Genomic DNA, 19,746 nt, shown 5'->3' with positions numbered 1-19,746 from the left:
CGCTTGGAAAGTACAAGTTGGCAACATATAGAGATGGTCCCTACCCAACAGTGGGCTCACAGTCTAGAAGGGGGAGATAGAGAACAAAACAAAACATATCAACAAAATAAAATAAATAGAATAAATATGTACAAATAAAATAAATAAATGAATAGAGTAATAAATACATACAAACATATATACATATATACAGGTGCTGTGGGGAGGGGAAGGAGGTAGGGCAGTGGGGATGGAGAGGGGGAGGAGTAGGTACAGAAGTACATCCAGATAGCTCCCAAGCTGGTCTACTCTGCTTGTATATCTCAACTTGTTTACTGCATCAGCCTCCTCATTTATCTTCTGGCCTCCAGTCTCTCTCTGCTTCAGTTATACTCCATTCTGCTGCCCAGATCATTTATCTAAAATGAATTTCTGCACTTGTCTTTACAATTCTAAAGACACCTCCAATTGTTGGCTATTTTTCTGTGCATCGAGGAGGAACTTATGACCATTGCTATAAGGCATTCAATCAGCTGTCTTTCTCCTATTTATCTGCTTTCTTCTCACATTTCTCTTGTTTGCACACTTTGTACTTCACAATCTAACCTACTCACTGGGACTTCATTTTATTTCTCCTACTGCTGGCTTCTTGCTCATGACCTCCCCACTGCCTGGAAATCTTCCCCTTCACATCTGAAAGATCACTGCTTTCCCCATCTTCAAAACCCTGCTGACATCACATCGCCCACTGAAAGCCTTCTTTGACTGATTTCTAATCTTCCCACCTTATATCTGCATTTGTCATTTTAATACTTCCATGAAACCTAAGAACTTAAATACTCATCTACCCTCCCACCTGCAACACTTATGCATGTATATTACCTCAGGTTTATCCTTGTGTGCTTGAACTCTGCTGTCTCCTCTGCCAGGCAAAATTATTTCTCCATCCTTATTGACACCCATGCCTATTCCTTGATCAGCTATTCCAGATGTTAAATTCCTTCCTCCAACCTTCTGTCCCCCATCCCTTGCCCCTAAATGGCCTAGCTATGTACTTTATTAAAAAATTGAAACTATCAGGTGTTATCTCCCTAAAATCTCCCTTCTCCAGTCCCTCCATCCTCCTGCCCCTTCTTCAACTCTTCCATCCATCCCAGCAGTATCTCAAGGGAAGGTCCTCCTGCCTTCTATCAGAATCCACCCCCTCCACCTGAGCATCCAAACCCCTATCCTTGAACCTTAGCAAAACACTTGCCTCTTCCCTTCTTCCCTCTCTGACCACCATCTTCAACTGTTCACTCTCTAATGGCTTCTTCCCACTGCTTTCATACATGCCCTTGTCTCCCCATCCTAAAACAATAACACTTCCTTCACCCCACAGCTCCCTCTAGATATTGCCCCATCTCCTTCCTACTATTCGTTTCCAAACTCCTTGGCCGAACTATCTACCCACACTGTCTCAAGTTCCTCTCCTCCTCCTTGACTCCCTCTAATCTGGCTTCTGTCCCTTTCACTCCACAGAAACCACCCTCTCAAAGGTCACAAATGATAAGTCCAAGCCTAAGCTCATGTCCAAGACTGAGATCCTTATCTTCCCTCCCAAACGTTGTCCTCTCCCTGACTTGCCCATCACTGTGGACAGCTCTACCATCCTTCCCTTCTCACAAGCCCGCAAACTTGGTGTCATCCTTGACTCCACTCTCTCATTCACCCCACATAGCCATCATATCCAATTCATCACCAAAACCTGCCGGTCTTACCTTCACAACATCGCCAAGATCCGCCCTTTCCTTTCCATCCAAACTGCTACCTTGTTAGTACAATCACTCATCATATGCCAACTGGATTACTTCATCAACATCCTTTCTGATCTCCCAACCACCTGTCTCTCCCCACTTAAGTCCATACTTCACTCTGCTGGCTGTATTATCTTTCTACAGAAATGCTCTGAGTATGTCACCCCCCTCCTCAAAAATCTCCAGTGGATGCCTATCGACCTTCGTATCAAGGAAAAACTCCTCACTATTGGCTTCAAAGCTCTCCATCACCTTGCCCTCTCCTACCTCACCTCCCTTCTCTCCTTCTACAGCCCAGCCCGCCCACTCTGCTACTCTGCTGCAAACCTCCTCAATGTGCCTTGTTCTCACCTGTCCCACCATCGACCCCTGGCCCACATCCTACCTCTGGCCTGGAATGCCCTCCCTCCTCACATCCGCCAAGGTATTACACTTCCTCCCTTCAAAGTCCTATTGAAAGCTCAACTCCTCCAGGAGGCCTTCCCAGACTGAGCCTCCGTTTTCCCCTCCCCATCACCCTGACTCTAGGCTACCCCCCCAGTGCCACAGCACTTGCATATATATGTTCATATTTATTATTCTATTTATTTTATTAATGATGTGTATATATCTATAATTCTATTTATTTATATTAATGCTATTGATGCCTTTCTACTTGTTTTGTTTTGTTGTCTGTCACCCCCCTCTTCTAGACTGTGAGCCCACTGTTGGGCAAGGATTGTTTCTATTTATTGCTAAGTTCAAAGCACTTAGTACAGTATTGAACACAGTAAGTGTTCAATAAATACGATTGAATAAATGAATGAGTGAATGAATGAATCTCCTTTCTGACAAATCCAATGGCCTCTACTCCACCCTAATTCTCCTTGACCTCTCTTGTCAATCATCCCCTTCTTCTGGAAACATTATCCAACCTCAGCTTCACTGACACTGTCCTCTCCTGGTTCTCCTCCTATTTCTCCTCCTATCTCTCTGGTCACTCAGTCTTTTTTGCAGGCTTCTCCTGTGCCTTCAATCCCTCAACTGTGGGGATCCCTCGAGGCTCAGTATTGAATCCCCTTCTATTCTCCATCTACATCCACTCTCTTGGAGAACGCATTTGCACCCATGGCTTCAACTTCCCCCACTATGTGGATGATTCCCAAATCTTCATCTTCAGCCCTGATTTCTCACCCTCTCTGCAGTCAATCAATCAATCAATCATATTTATTGAGCACTTACTGTGTGCAGAGCACTGTACTAAGCGCTTGGGAAGTACAAGTTTGCAACATATAGAGACAGTCCCTACCCAGACAGTCCCTAGACTGGGCTTACAGTCTAGAAGGCTCACAGTCTAGAAGTCTTACATTTCTTGCTGCCATCAAGATATCTCTTCCTGGATATCCTCCTGTCAACTCAAGCTTAATATTTCTAAAACTGAACTTCTTATCTTTCCACCCAAACCCTGCTCTCCCCCTAACTTTTCCATCACTTAGACAACACCACCAACGTTACTGTCTCAGAACTGTTTGCCCATCCACTTCCACATCAAACAAAACCTCCTTACAATTGGCTTTAAAGCACTCCATCACCCTTCTCCCTCCTACCTCACCTCAGTACTCTCCTTCTACAATCCAGCCCACACACTTTGCTCCTCTGGTGCTAACCTTCTCACTGTGACTTGATCTTGCATATCTTGTGGCTGACCCCTGGCCCACGTTCTGCCTCTGGTCTGGAATACCCTCCCTCATCAAATCTGACAGACAATTACTCCCTCCACCCTGAAGACTTTATTGAAGGCACATCTCCTCCAAGAGGCCTTCCCAGACTAAGCCCCACTTTTTCTCATTTCCCACTCCCTTCTGCATCTCCCTGACTTGCTTCTTTTGCCCTTCCCCCTCCCAGCTCCACAGCACTAATTTTATTTACTTATATTGATGTCTGTTTATTTGTATTGATATCCTCCCTCCTGCTCCCCCCACCCCCCATCTCCACCCACCACGCCCATCTAGACTGTGAGCTCATTGTTGTCAGGGATTGCCAACTCTTTTTTGCTGTATTGTACTTTACCAAGCGCTTAATGCAGTGTTCTGCACACAGTAAGCACTTAATAAATGCGATTGAATGATTGAATGTTATAGCGTTGTGTTCTTCCAAGCACTCAATAAACACTCAACAAATATGATAGGTAGATTGATTGATATCTTTACTCTATTACTTCCTCCTGTAATTTACTTTAGTGTCTCTCTCCCCAGCTAGATTGTAAGATCTTGGAGGATAGGAATCATGTTTAGAGAAGCAGCATGGCTTAGTGGAAAGAGCCTGGGCTTGGGAATCAGAGGTTGTGGGCTCTAACCCCGGCTCCACCACCTGTCAGCTGTGTGACTTTGGGCAAGTCACTTAACTTCTCTGGGCCTCAGTTACCTCATCTGTAAAATGGGGATGAAGACTGTGAGCCCCAGGTGGGACAATCTGATTACTTCGTATCCTCCCCAGTGCTTAGAACAGTGCTTTGCACATAGTAAGCTCTTAATAAATGCCATCATAATTATTATTACTAATCCTATTACACCCTCTCAAGCACTTAGTACTATGTTTTGCTCAATAAATGTAATCATTTTGTTGATTAATTGATTGGCTAGCCCAAGACTTCATAATAATATAACAAAAATAATAGTAATGATAATAATAACAATAATAATAAAGAGAGAGGTATCTGTCAGATCTGAAGGAGAAGGGAATTCCAGTTCAGAGGGAGAACATGGGCAAGGGGTTGGAAGTGAGAAAGACAATATAGAGGTAAAGTGAGAAGGTTGGTTTTAGAAGAGCAGACTGTGTGGCTTGATTTTAGGAGCTCAGTGAGGCAGAGTGCTGATTGAGGGGCTTAAAGCCAATGGTAAGGAGTTTCTGTTCGATGCAGAAGTGGATGGGCAACCATTGGAGATTTTTGAGCAGTGGAGAGACATGGACTGAACATGTTTTAGAAAACTAATCCAGCCAGCAGAGTGATGTATAGACTGGAGAAGGGAGAGGCAGGATGCAGGGAGGTCAGTGACAAAGCTGATGCAGTAGTCAAGGCAGGAAAGGATAAGTACTTGGATCAGAATGGAAGCAGTTTGGATGGAGAGGAGGGCAGATGCTAGGAATGTTGTGAAGGCAGAACCCACAGGATTTGTTGACAGATTGAATATGTGGGTTGAGTGTGTGAGATGAGTTGAGGAAATGGCCAAGTTAGGGGCTTGTGAGATAGCGAGGGTGGTCGTGTTACCTACTGTGATGGGAAAATCAGGGGGAAGACAGGGTTTGGATGGGAAGATGAGATGTTCAGTTTAAGATACTTTGTTTGAGGTGACTGTGGGGAATTCCTGTAAAGATGTCCTGGATGCAGGAGGAGATGCAAAATTTCAGAGGAGAGAGATTCCCCTAGTGAGGTAGATTTGGGAGTCATCCACATAAAGGTCATCTCTGCATATTGTCCCACCACCAACTCAAACTCAGCATGCCCCAAACTGAACCACTCATCTTCTCCTCCAAATCCAAGATAGCAGCAGCAGCATTGCTTCCACAAATTGTAGACTGTTGGAGAGGCTTTGGCTGTGGTGATTAATCTGATTGGACTCTGGTCAGCCCTTCCTGGGGAGCCTGAAAACGATTCCTTCAACTCCAATGTTCTTGTGTTTGTGTGTGACTGCCCTTGTGTTCATATGTTTTTATGTCATTAATTTATTCTTGTCTCTTGTGCCCATCAACAACCTCCTAGTTTCCATTTAAAATTGTGAGCCCACAGGGGACACAGACAGCTTCTTTTTAATCCATTACTGTATTTTTCCCACTGCACTTAATATGGCACCTCACACACAGGAAGCACTCAGAATATACTATTGAATGAATGGTTGAAAATGACAGATCTCCTTGTCATCCTATCCAAACCCTGTCCTCTCCCTGACTTTCCCATCAATATAGACATCCCCACCATCCTCCCTGTCCCAGAAGCCTATAAACTTGACATTAATCCTTGATTCATCTCTCTCGTTCAAGGCATATATTTGATCTGTCACCAAATGCTGTCAGTTCAACCTCCACAACATCACTAAAATCTGCCCTTTCCCAACCATCCAAACTGCTACCATGTTAATCCAAGCAATTCTCCTATCCTACCTCGATTACTGCATCAACGTCCTTGCTGACCTCCCTGCCTCCTGTTTCTCCCCACTCCAGGCCATTCTTCATTCTGCTTCCCTGATCATTTTTCTATAAAAACATTCAGTCGATGTTTCACCATTCCTTAAGAACCTCCATGGTTGCCCATCCACCTCTGCAAATAGAAACTCCTTACCATTGACTTTAAAGCACTCAATCACCTAACTCCCTCCTACCTCACCTCTCTGATTTCCTACTACAACCTATCCTGCACACTTCACTCCTCTAATTATGATATTTGTTAATAATAATGATGGTATTTGTTAAGCACTTACTATGTGCCAGGCACCATACTAAGCACTGGGTGGATACAACAACCTGAGTTGGACACATTCCCTGTCCCACATGGGGCTTACAGTCTCCAACCTCATTTTACAGAGAGGTAACTGAGGCATAGATAAATGAAGTGATTTGTCCAAGGTCACAGAGCAGACAAATGGTGGGGAGGAATGGGATTAGAACCTATGACCTTCTGACTACCAAACTTGTGCTCTATCCTCTACGCCATGCTGCTTCTCATTATAACTTGATCCCATCTATATCAGTGCCAACCTTTCACTCACTCCCTGCCTCTGGCCTAGGATGCCCTTACTCTTCATCTCCAACAGATAATCACTCTCTCCACTTTATTAAAAGCACATTTTCTCCAAGAGGCCTTCCCCAACTAAGCCCTAATTTCCTCTTCTCCTACTCCCTTCTGCTTCACCCTTGCTCTAGGATTTGCATCTTTTATTCACCCCTCCCTCAGCCCAACAGCAGTTATATACATATTTGTAATTTATTTATTCCTATTACTATTCCTATATATTCCTATTTATTTACATTAATGTCTATATCCCCCTTTAGACTATAGGCTCACTGTAGGCAGGGAATGTGTTTCGCAACCCTGTTATATTGTACTCTTCCAAGTATTTAGTACAGTTTTCTGCCCACAGTAAGCACTCAATAAACATGATTGATTGCATGATTGATTGATTGCCTGACTGACTGAGGAGGAGTGGGTTTAGAAGAAAAGTGGGCTTTGGAGGGAAGATGAGAAGTTCACCTTAAACTCGTTCAGTTAGAGGTTCTGTTGGGACATCCGAATGGAATTGTCCTGGAAATGAGTATCATGGTGAGGTTGGAGCTGGCCAGAAGGATTTGGGAATTATCTGTTTAGAGGTGATAGCTGAAGCTATACAAGGGGAAGAGACCCCCAAGAAAGTGAGTGTACAGTGAGAAAAGTAAGGAACCCAGAACCAAGCCTACATGGGAGGTGCAAGAAAATGCCAAGGATTAGACTGGGAAAGAGCAGTCAGAGAGGTAGGAAGAGAATCGGATGAGTACCGTGACAGTAAAACCAAGGCGCAACAGTGTTTTTTGGAGGAGGAAGTCTTTAAAGGGACAGGTAAAGGGATCAGGGCAGCTTAGGACAGCCTCTGGCCTGGAACACCCTCCCTCCTCAAATCTACCAGACTATCACTCCTCCACCCTTCGAAGCCCTACTGAAGGCACACCTCCTTCAAGAGGCCTTCCCAGACTGAACCTCTCTTTCCCTCAGCTCCCCCTCCCTTCTGCATCACCTCGACTCATTCCCTTTGTTCTCGTCCCCACTCCACAGCACTTATGTATATACATATATAATAATAATAATAATGGCATTTGTTAAGCGCTTACTATGTGCAGAGCACTGTTCTAAGCGCTGGGGGGATACAAGGTGATCAAGTTGCCCTACATGGGGCCCACATATATCTATAATTCTACTTATTTATATGGATGCCTGTTTACTTGTTTAGTTGTCTTTCTCCCCCATCTCTCCCACCCCCACCACCTCAAGACTGTTAGCCTGATATGGGCAGGGATTGTCTCTTTTTATTGCTGAATTGTACTTTCCAAGCATTTAGTACAGTGTTCTGCACACAGTAAGTGCTCAAAAAATACGGTTGAATGAATGAATGAATAAAACCCCTGAACCTGGCTATGAGGGCACTGAGCCACTACCGGTCCCAGCAGAGATCCTTACTGCCCCCATGTGGTTTTTCCCAACTACAGCTACTGATATGGCTTAGTGGAAAGAGCCCGGGCTTGGGAGTCAGAGGTCGTGGGTTCTAATTCTAGCTCTGCCACTTGTTAGCTGTGTGACTTTGATTGCCCAAAGTCACTTAACTTCTCTGGGACTCATTTACATCATCTATAAAAAGGGGATAAAGGTTATGAGCCCCACATGGGACAACCTGATGACCTTGTATTTACCCCAGCACTTAGAACAGTGTTTGACACATAGTAATTGCTTAACAAATACCATTATTATTATCAATTATTATTATTATTATCATTATTATTAAAACGGGCCTGGGAGTCAGAAGGTCGTGGGTTTTAATCCAGGCTCTGCCACTTGCCGGCTTTGTGATCTTGGGCAAGTTGCTTTACTCATCTGTGCCTCAGTTACCTCATCTGTAAAATGAGGATTGAGACTGTGAGCCCCATGAGGGGACAGGGACTGTGCCCAACCTGATTTGCTTGTATCCACCCCAGCACTTAGTACAGTGTGTGGCACATAGTAAGTGCTTAACAAATATTATTACTGCCAACTGGGAAGAGCAGGTTTTAGGAAAACCTAAAGAGGAGTGTTGCCTCTTTCCTTATTCAATGAAATGAAATATTTCTAAAATAAAAATTCAAATTTAAATTCATATGTCATGTGTCCTGGCACAATTGATTTAATCGTTGTTAGTTGACAGTATTTTCATAAGGAACTCCTTTTTTTCTGAAGTCTGGGATTAAATGTCAAAGTTTCTGACAACGATATGATGTCATGCTTGTTTAACCAAGGGATAACGATGTCACAATGAGATGTCTAATCTGATCCAATCCTAGACCCTTGCTATAGGCCTCTGGACTAGAAACCATGACCACCTACTCTCAAAGAACTTGTTCTTTATTTCTGCCAAGAGGCCGGTGGGCTAGTACCAAAGTTTGTGGATCAGCCAATTTCACTACAATCTATTGAAGCCCCAAATGTGTGTCAGCACAGCAGAGGACTTTCTTGTCCACCACATTTCTTTCCAAGTTATATTCCTGATCTTTTCTTTCTCTAGCCACTCCCCAATCTTCATCCTGTCTAGGTTTTCCCCTCCTATATGCTATTCCCTTTCTAGTTCATTCTCTGCTACAACTTCCTCTTTCTTAGTCCTCTTTTCCCACCTCCTTTTCCATTTACTGCATTCCATAGATCTTTCCCCTTCCCTCCCCATCTTCCCCATCTTAGTACTATCTCCCTTCAGCCCTGGGAGCCTTGAGTGGAGAGAGAAACACAATGTAAGATGCTATTTTTCAGATCTCTTAGCAGGATTGGACTCTTGTGAAACATTCTGAACCTAAGTAGCATGTAATAGGCCAAGGCTAGTGAAGCTCCATGGGGAAAAGGCAGTAATAAAGTGCTATTCTATAAAAAACCCTTCTGCATCATCTATGCACTTGGATCTGCACCCTTTGGACACTTGATAATCACCCCACCATCAGTTCCACAGCAATCAGGGAAGAGAAGCAGTTGGCTAGTGGATAGAGCATGGGTTAGGGTGTCAGGTGGACCTAGGTTATATTGTACTCTCCGAAGCGCTTAGTATAGTCCTTTGCACACAGTTAGGGCTCAATAGATACGATTGAATGAATACTCCCAGCTCAGCTACTTGTCTGCTGTGTGGCCTTGGGCAAGTCACTTAATTTATCTGTGCCTCAGTTACCTCAACTGTAAAATAGGATTAAGACTGAGAGCCCCATTTGGGACAGGCACTGTGTCTGACCTGATTGGCTTGTATGTACCCTAGCATTTAGAACAATGCCTGACACATAGTTAGTGCTTAACAGATACCATAAAATAGTTATCATTTATTTATTTATTTGTTTATATCAATGCTCATCTCCCCTGTAGACTGTAAGATCACTGTAGGCAGGGAACATCTCCTGCTCATCGTCCTTCACTGGAGTCAATTTTGTAGGGTGGAGTGGATGGGAAAAAGGACCAATATTTTCTGATGCTCTAAATAGGCCAGAAGAAGCAAAAGCTTCATGAGGTTGCGAGGTGGAGCGGGGGGAGGACGTGCAGTTTGCAACATTGGCTCAAGAATGGGGAAGGGAGAAAAACAGCAGGAAAGGAAAACTTTAAATTGGTATGCTGTTAAAGAGAAACACACACATACACAAACACTCTAAGACATCTGGACAGTGATACAGACAGAAAGAAAAGTGCTTATTAATAAAGACAGATTAAAAGAGTGAGAAATATAACTCAACACACATATTAGGCAGGAAAGACAGCCACACACATATAAACAGAAAATTTGGTGTAAGGCAGAATCAGGCTAGACTGTAAACCTGTTGTGGGCAGGGATTGTTTCTCTTTGCTGCTGAATTGTACTTTCCAAGCACTTAGTATAGTTCTTTGCACACAGTAAGTGCTCAATAAATAAGATTGATTGAATGAATGAATCCCACAGCAGGGAAGTGTAGATTTCAGGTAACTGAAGCTGTCTAATGGCCCCATTTGGCCCCACCACCACGGTCACTATAGCTACTGTTTTTGTGGGCTATTCCCTAGAGGTGTCTGCTGGAGTTATTTCACCCTTTGCTGGAAATTTTCAAGGAAAAGCGGCAGAAGGAGCATAGGTGGTGGAAGCATTGATACAGCTGAAGTGACCATGGCAATCAGTCTATCAATACCTACTGGAAGCAGTGATGAGAAGCAACATGGCTTAGTGGATAGAGCACGAGCCTGGGAGTCAGAGGATGTGGGTTCTAATCCTGCCTCTGCCACTTGTCTGCTGTGCGACCTTGGGCAAGCCACTTATCTTCTCTGTGTCTCAGTTCCCTCATTGGTAAAATGGGGATTAAGACTGTGAGCCCCACATGGGACAACCTGATTACCTTGTGTCTACCCCAGTGCTTAGAACAGTGCTTGGTACATAACAAATGTGCTTGATGCTTAACAAATGCCATTATTATTATTATTATTATTAGAGCACGGGCTAGGAGTCCAGTGTTCTGCACACAGTAAGCACTCAATAAATACAATTGAATGAATGAGCCAGAAGGACCTGGGTTCAAATCCCCCTCTGTCGCTTGTCTGTCGTGTGACCTTGGACAAGCCACTTCACCTCTCTGGGCCTCAGTTACCTCCTTTGTAAAAGGGGGATTTAGACTGCAAGCTCCATGTGGGGCAGTTTGTGTCCAAACTGAATAGCTTGCATCTTCTACACCAGTCCCTAGTACAGTGCCTAATATGTAGTAAGTGCTAAACAAATACCATAAAAAAGAAAATAAATAATGGTATTTATGCTTGGGAGAGTATAATGCAACCAAGCTTGAAGACAAATTCCCTGCCCGCACCTTCGTTCCCCATAAGGGGGAGACGGACATTAAAATGAATTCCACATATGTACTTAAACTGCTTTGGGGCTGAAGGTTGTGTGAATATCAAGTGCTTAAGGGGTGCAGATCTAAGTGCAATACATGGCAATTGGGAAAAGGTCGTAGTAGCATCATCCATCTGTTCTCTAATTCACCTCCTATTACTCTTGCCTTCCCTTAAACATGTTGTTGCCACTGCCAGGGCTGTGCCTGTCACTTGGGTTGATATTGGGGCTTGTGAGCATCCCATAGCATATTTTCAAGTGGCAGAATAGGTGACCAGGATTTAGTTTTATCCCATCTTGATTTTGGACTCCTGATAACCCATTGTGGGCAGGGATTGCCTGTATCTGTTGTTGAATTTTACTTTCCAAGTGCTTAGTAAAGTGTGCTGCACACAGTAAGTGCTCAATAAATACAATTGAATGATAACCTTTGATTTCATCCTTACTCCCTCAAATAGGTAAAGGAGGCATAATCAACCCTGGAGTACCGAAAGAAAGCAGGTGTTGAAAATCATCCCTGGGGCATCAGGACCAGAGGTGGCCCCATAACAGCCACTCCCACCACTTCTCTTCTTACTTAAGCAAGCTGGGGAGGTGAGGCAGTGAAAGGAAGAACTGGGACTAGAACCCAGGTCCTCTGACCCCCAGCCCCGTATTCTTTCCACTAGGCCATGCTGCTTCTCTAAGCACTTGGGAGTTAGTAGGTATTATTCTTGCCCTGAAAAAGCTTACAATATACTTAGAGAGATAAACACTGAAATAATGAATATTCAGCTCCTTGTGCAGTGCTTATAAAACCTGACAATTACTAGTAGTAGTAATGATATCTAAAGTGCCCACTAGGTACAACACACTGTTCTAAGTTTGGGCTTGTACAACAGAAGCAAGAGAAATGCTCCCTGCACTCAAGGAGCCTCATTCTCTACTAGGGTAGACAGATCATAAAATAGCCCAGCAGGGTCTCAAAACAAAATCTCCTTGTCTTGGTTTGCCACTAACCCTCTGAACAAAAACACAATGTTACTGAACTCTATTAACAGGCTCCTACTGCTGCCATCAGCTAATTAAACTGGCATCTTCTCCTCAGTGATTAATTTAGTTAATTTCCAAGTATTTCTTTCAAGAAGGTAACTTGAGAGAAGTAAAGGCAATTGCTAATTTGCCCGTGACACAAAAAAATTCAAAGATAAATAAATGAACACAGACTTCCTCATCAGGGTCACATAGGAAAACTGCTATTCAGCTAAAAGGAAAGTCCACACAGGTGAGTAAATTGTTCTCCCCATTAACATCAAATTCTTCTATCCATCTTCCTGACTTCCCTGTCACTTGTCTACAAAGTAGATTTACATATTGTTCCTGTCTATTCACACTTACTGGACTTCCCTGTCTCCTGTCCATTTCAGTCCATACTTCACCTGCTACCTGGGTCATTTTCATACAAAAATGTTCAGTCCATGTTTCCGCTCTCCTCAAGAACCTCCAACGACCTCTGCTTCAAACAGAAAATCTTTGGCTTTAAAGAACTCAATCACCTTGCCCTCATCTCTCTGATTTCCCACTAAAACCCAGTTGACATATTTCACTCCTCTAACACCAACCTAATCACTGTACCTTGATCTTGTCTATCTCACCGCTGACCCCTCACTCACATCCTACTTCTGTCCTCGAATTCCTTCCCCTTTCATAACCTACAGATGATCACTCTCCTTACCTTCAAAGCCTTATTAAAAGCACATCTCCTCCAAGACATCTCCTCCCTGACTAAGTCCTCATTTCCTCTTCTCTCACTCCCTTCTGCACCACCCTTGCATTTGGATTTGCACCTTTTATTCACCCCATCCTTATCCCTGAAGTACTTAGGTACATATTTGTAATTAATGTATTTATATTAATGTCAGTCTCTCCCCTCTAGACTAACCTCCGTGTGCACAGGGAACTTGTCTACCAACTCTTTTATATTGTACTCTCCTAAGTGCTTAGTACAGTGCTCTGCACACAGTAAGTGCTCAGTTAATATGATTGATTGATTGTCCAAAAGGAGAGAGAGGAGAGAGAAAGGGAGAGGGAGAAAAAAAGGGAGAGGGAGAAAAAAGGAGAATTATTTGCTTCCACTATGACCCAGGTAAACAGTGTAGAGTTGGGCTGGGTTTAGAGGTCTTAGCTAAGCTACCAGAGGATTATATTACCATTCATGAAACAGCAAACCTGGTGACTAAATGAAGAACCTTTTTTAGTTCATGGGTTGGGAAATTGATTAGAATTGAGTGGGGGAAGGGGAAAATAGGCTTGGGAAAGGAGTCACCTTCCACACAAACATTTCCTTGTTGGTGCTAGCAACACAAGGTCTCATCTGTTCTGGGAACTGTGCATATTTACTCCACACTACTGAGGTATCATCTGTTCTGGGAACTGTGCATATTTATTCCACACTACCGTGCTGCCAGTATGCTCTTGCGGTGATTTCCCAGAGCAGAGGAACCAGAAGCTGCACGACTAAGAAAGAACACTGAGTGTAACATGTGCCCACCAACTCTATTGATTATACTCTTTCCGGCACTTAGTACAGTTTTCCGCACATATTGATTGATTACGGTGACACAGATTAGGGTAAATCCCACACTGCAGCATAGTTCTCTATTTAAAACCTCCAGTCCACTTGGGCCACAAATCTCATTTTAGCCAGGAACAGTTCTTAGAGTCTCAAGCTCTTATTCTTCTGCCCCAGCTGAGGCCAGCTAGTAGAGCTTGGGTCCATTTCTCTGTGTCTCGACATTTCTTCAACAGACTTTTTGATTACATTTTGAACACAAAACCTGGAGAAGAACAAATTAATCAGTTATATTTATTGAGTGCTTACTGTTTGCACAGCCCTGTACTAAGCGCTTCAGAGAGCACGATACAACAGAATTAGTGGACACATTCCCATACCATAGCAAGCTTACAGTATAGAGGGTGAGACAGACATTAATAGAAATAAATAACTTATAATGTATAATTAAATGATATGTACATAAGCGCTAAGAGGTTGGGGTGGAGTGAATATCAAGGGTCCAAATGTCACAGATTGAAGTGCATAGACGAGGCAGAAGGGAGAGTGAGCTGGGAAAAAGAGGGCTTACTCAGGGAAAGCCTCTTGGAGGAGATGTGACTTTAGTAATGCTTTGATTACATTTGATTACAGGGACCGTCTCTATATGTTGCCAACTTGTACTTCCCAAGCACTTAGTACAGTGCTCTGCACACGGTAAGCGCTCAATAAATACGATTGATTGATTGATTGATTGATTGATTGATTGATTGAAGGTGGAGAGAGTGGTGGACTGGTGTATATGGAGTGGGACAGAGTTCCAGGCTAGGGGGAGGATGTGGGAAAGGGGTCAGCAGCAAGATAGACAAGACTGGGTTGTGAGTTTTTGTGAAGGTAGAACCGACAGAAACTGGTGACAAATTAAATATGTAATTCAAATCTAAAGGCGGTTTTTGGTGGAGACGATGTCAGTTTACTAAACCCTTTTGTGCAGGCACTTCTCCTAAATGAAAGTGATCCATTATGTATTTTAAGAACAGACTAGGAAAGTGGGTTTGGGCAATCAGCTTCATAGAAGTAGCTGGTGATGCAATGGACACATTAATGGACACATTTTCAGAAACTAGAAAGATTACCAGGATGTTACACAAGACTAAACCTGCTCTCCATTCTTATTAGGACTAAACAGAGAAGTCTGGGAACAAATACACACCATGTCCAAAGTTTAGGAGAAAGTGTACTGGCCTGGAAATCAATCACTCAATCCATAAATCAATGGCTTTACTGAGTGCCTACTGAGTGATAGGCACTGAACTAGCAAGCCTCACCTTCCTTGCCTTCTGGGAATTTACAATGGGGTTCTAGCTCTGGTACTAATTTATCTGTGACCTGGGACCAAGTTCTCCACTAAATATCCCCCCTGCCAAATGGGACTACTCAGTAACACAGGCTTAGAGAAGGAAATAATACCACTGTATGGACTAAGCTCTCCTGCACAAGCCCTGTAGAAGATACAAATGGGTTGTCTTGTCTTATGCCATGGAGTTGTCTCTGACCCACAGTGACACCAAAGACACATCTTTCCACCCACAGTGACACCAAAGACACATCTTTCCCAGAATGCCTCAACTCCATCTGCAATCATTCTGGTAATCTGGTATTCTCGGTAAAAATATGGAAGTGGTTTGCCATTGCCTCTTTCCATGCAGTAAACTTGAGTCTCCACCCTCGATTCTCTCCCATGCCACTGCTGCCCAGCACAGGGGAGTTTTGACTTGTAACAGATTGCCTTCCACTCGCTAGCCACTGCCCAGGCTAGGAATGGAATGGGTACGTCTCTCTCCCTCCCTCCAGTTACCAACCTGAGAGGGGAACAAGTGGGTTAGGGTTAAGAAATTGGACAGCATGGGAAATATCATCCGGGTTCCAGGGAAATGGAGCTGGTTAGAGTTGTTCAGCCATATGACTGCATGACTAAGAAATCGCTATTAACAACAACAACAATAATAACAATAATATTTAAAAAATGATAAAAACAGCAATGTTGTTGACTAAGCACCCACTTGGTGCCAGGCAGTAATCTAAGTTCTTAAGAGGTACACTAGGTCAATCAATCGATGGTATTTATTGATCACTTACTTCACTAACAGATCCAAGTGCATAGACAACACAGAAGGGGGAGGGAGATGGGAAAAGAGGACTTAATAGGGGAAGGTCTCTTGGAGGAGATGTGACCTTAAGAAGGCTTTGGAAAGTGGTGGTCTGGCATATATGCAGGGGGAGGGAGTTGCAGGCCAGAGGGAGGATGTGGAAAAGGGTTCAGCAGTGAGATAGATGATACCGGGGCACAGTGAGTAACCTGGCGCTAGAGGAGTGAAGTGTCCATGCTGGACTGTAGTAGGAGATCAGTTAGGTAAGACAGGAGGGTGCAACCTGACTGAGTGCTTTATGGCATTCAACAGAAAAACAGAAGCAAGAAGCATATTTTCTGCTCACAAGAAACTTTCCCTGTAACAAGATGGGCAGACATAAACACCAGGATTCTGACAGGGCACACAACATATGTCTGGAAGAATTTCACCATCTGCGGTGACTTCTTTGAGTATGAAGGACAACTATATATATCGTCTGCACAAAGGACAACTTTATAGATCATTTCCCTGATCATCTCAACTCCATGTATTAGCAATAATTAAGCACAAATTCTGATGTTATTTTATGATGGAATTACCTGGAGAAATTTAAAGCCTGAGCCTCAGATAAAAAAGTGAACCAAACCCTCAAGAGGCAATGCCAACATCATAGGTTCCTTGCCTGAGAGGCAGTATGACCTAGGAGAAAGAGCACAGGATGGGGAGTCAGAATGCCTGAGTTGTAGTTGCAGCTCTGCCACTTGCCTGCTATGTGACCTTGGGCTAGTCAGTTAACTTCTCTGGGTCATAGATGCCTCCTCTGTTAAATGGGATTATAATTATTATATATATTATATATATATTTGTCCTCTGGCCTTCTTAGACAGTGCAACAGAGACTGTGTCTGATCAGAGTATCTACCCCAGTGCTTGGCTTATAGTAAGCACTTAATAAATACCATCATTCTTCTTATTATTGTTAAGTTGGCAAGGTAAGCGGGGTGAAGAGACTGGGCTAAAACAATCTGCTGAAGGAGAAGAAAACAAAAGGAAACAAAGTAAACATCTCACAGAACTTCATAATGATGTTTTGAAAGGGAAACATTTGAACTGTAAAACAGGTCTTGAGGCGACGGACAGCCACTCTGTGATATGAAATTGTTTTAATCAAAATGTTGAAAAGGGAAAAGAGGGACATTTACCCCCTTAAAAGTAAAGGTCTTTGGCTTTTCAACTCAGTGAGGGCTGACCCTTGGGCTCTGTTATGTTTGTCCATCAGTAGCCAAGCCGTGGGTTAGGGGCCAAGTGATGGAAAGGTAGTCCCATGACTATTCATGATTCTCTGCCAAAGAGCTACACCCCCAGCAAGCACTTTATACCAGAGTGCTCTGTCAGGGTAAAAGAGATAGCAATGAGCATAGTGGACAGAGCACAGGCCTGGAAGTCAGAAGGACCTGGGTTCTAATTGATGCCCCTTCACTTACCTTCTGCGTGACTTTAGGCAAGTCATTTTAATTTTTGGTGCCTCAGTTACCTCCTCTGTAAAAGGGGGATTTAGACTGTGAGATCCTTTTGGGGCAGGGTCTGTGTCTAACCTGATTAATTTGTATCTACTCCAGCACTTAGTACAGTGCCTGGCACATAGTAAGAACTTAACAAATACCATTTTTAAAAAAGCAAGGGGATCTCCAGGCATTGAAGCTTCCACCCGATGGTACCAGGGTTATGTTCTGGCTGACCAAGTTAAGACAGCGAGTTGTTCATTCTGGTCACTTTCCAGCTTTCAGGCTAATGTGACTGGGGGCCAGAGGTTTTTCTGGGAAGAAACATCTGGGTGTGTAGAGTAAGATTCTCCTAGCAACTATCTTTTTAAAGGCCCCTGCATATTCACCACTACTGAGTTGTCTGTTGGGCTGAGGACTCTGAGCAAGAAATCCATTTAGAGTAGAAATGCCTCTGATCCATTAGACCTCCAGATCAGGTGGCATCTGAGGGTCTTTAATTTCAGCCTGAAAGTAAATTTTGGGAGATAGAGAATTTGCAGAACTTGGTCTCCTGGTTAGTTGGGATGGAAAATTCATGAGCCACTGTAGGATGGGTCTAGATGGTAATTTTGAGAATAGATTCTGATTGAAGGGACTGGCAGGTTATTCCTAGGATCAGCAGGCGTTCATACTCAGAGGTTCATATTCTGAGGCACTGATCAGTGGTTGAAAACTCCTGTGCCCCAGAAGCCTCTCTTCTGCAGGGGCAAGGACAAAGAGATACATGGCCAGGAACCCCTTTAAAACCTAGATTTTGCTGCCACTCTTTTACCAAACCAGTCATCCCTTAGTGTCTCAGGACACTCCTAATGCCCAAACCCCGTTCCCTGTCTTTACAACTTGTAGAATTCTGTGGAGGTTCCCACAGTTTGTAACTAAGGACTATTTACCTGAGGCAGTGAGTAGACCAAAGACTCCTCTTTCCACAATCTATATATTTATCTCAGCACTGTTAACATAATCCTTTGATTCTGTTACTTATTGTTATTTACAGTCCACTGTTATCTGGCCTTGTATCTGTCTACCCACAAGTAGGCTGTGAGCCAGTGTGATAAATTTACTGTGCCTGAACCTTTAATTTCTATTTACCTCAGGATTGAGCACAAGATTTGCTGCTCAGGCCAGATTCATTTTAATCTGGTGGCTTTACCAGCAGCTTCATCATCAATTAATTAGTCAGTGGTGTTTCCTGAGTGCTTACAGTGGTCTGCACACTTTAAGCTCCTAATAGATATTTTTATTACTATTACATTACAACCATCAAGACTAAAGGGGATGGAGGTGGGGAGAGAGGAGCTTGCTATTGGTCACATTCTGTGTTTGTCACCAGAGATTAAAGGAGAGCTTGGTCTGGCCTGATGCTGGACATCTGAGGGACAATCCACAGAGACCCCACATCACTGATAAGAGAACAGTCCCGACAACAACAACCAGAACTGGTGCTTGGGCCATTGAAATCTCTGGGGAATCCTAAATTTAGGGCTCCCATCTGAAAATTTGCCCCCCTGTGCCATCCCTAAAGGATCCTTATGATGCTGCATATAAAATTATGCCTTTTCGTTGCTCTGCATGGTCAATGAGACACATCCGTGAATTGGACTATCTCCAAATTTTATTCTGCAGAATGGTCAAACAGCACATCTCGGGAGGTGATCAGTGTAAGACCCAGAAGACACTTTTTAGGGCTACATTTATACCCAAACAATAGCCCCCCTTGCTCCACTACATGCACATTTTAATCACTGACATAGGCATCTTGATTCTCAGATAAGATTATCTTAGGGCCAGGGCTTGTTGACACACTCTCATTAGTCAGTAGTAAAATTCAGTCACTAAATTTTTTGCACTGATAATTTAAAAGTTCTCTTCCGTGTTCTTCAAAATGGTGTTACTTCTGCTGAGGGCTATGTTTCCACTGGCTCAGGTAAGGCAGTTTCATTACATCACTTTCCACAATGATCTCCCTTCCCTACACTGCTGAGCTTGGATTCTGAGGGGGCAAGTGGTACAGTGCAGGAAGGAATTCTATTTCATTGGCCTCAGAGGGTTTTGTTGATTGTTATGGAGGGTTTCTGGGGATAGTGGGCCCTGGAGAAATGTCCAGGCACCCAAATGGTTAATGAGTTCTGGTTCTCTGCCGAGGGCTCAACTCCACCCTGCACCTGAGCAGCCTGGGAACAGCTGCCCTCTGCCTCCC

Source organism: Tachyglossus aculeatus, chromosome 8 (assembly GCF_015852505.1).
Source record: "Tachyglossus aculeatus isolate mTacAcu1 chromosome 8, mTacAcu1.pri, whole genome shotgun sequence".
In the NCBI taxonomy this organism is placed as follows: domain Eukaryota; kingdom Metazoa; phylum Chordata; class Mammalia; order Monotremata; family Tachyglossidae; genus Tachyglossus; species Tachyglossus aculeatus.
This window is presented reverse-complemented; position numbering follows the sequence as displayed.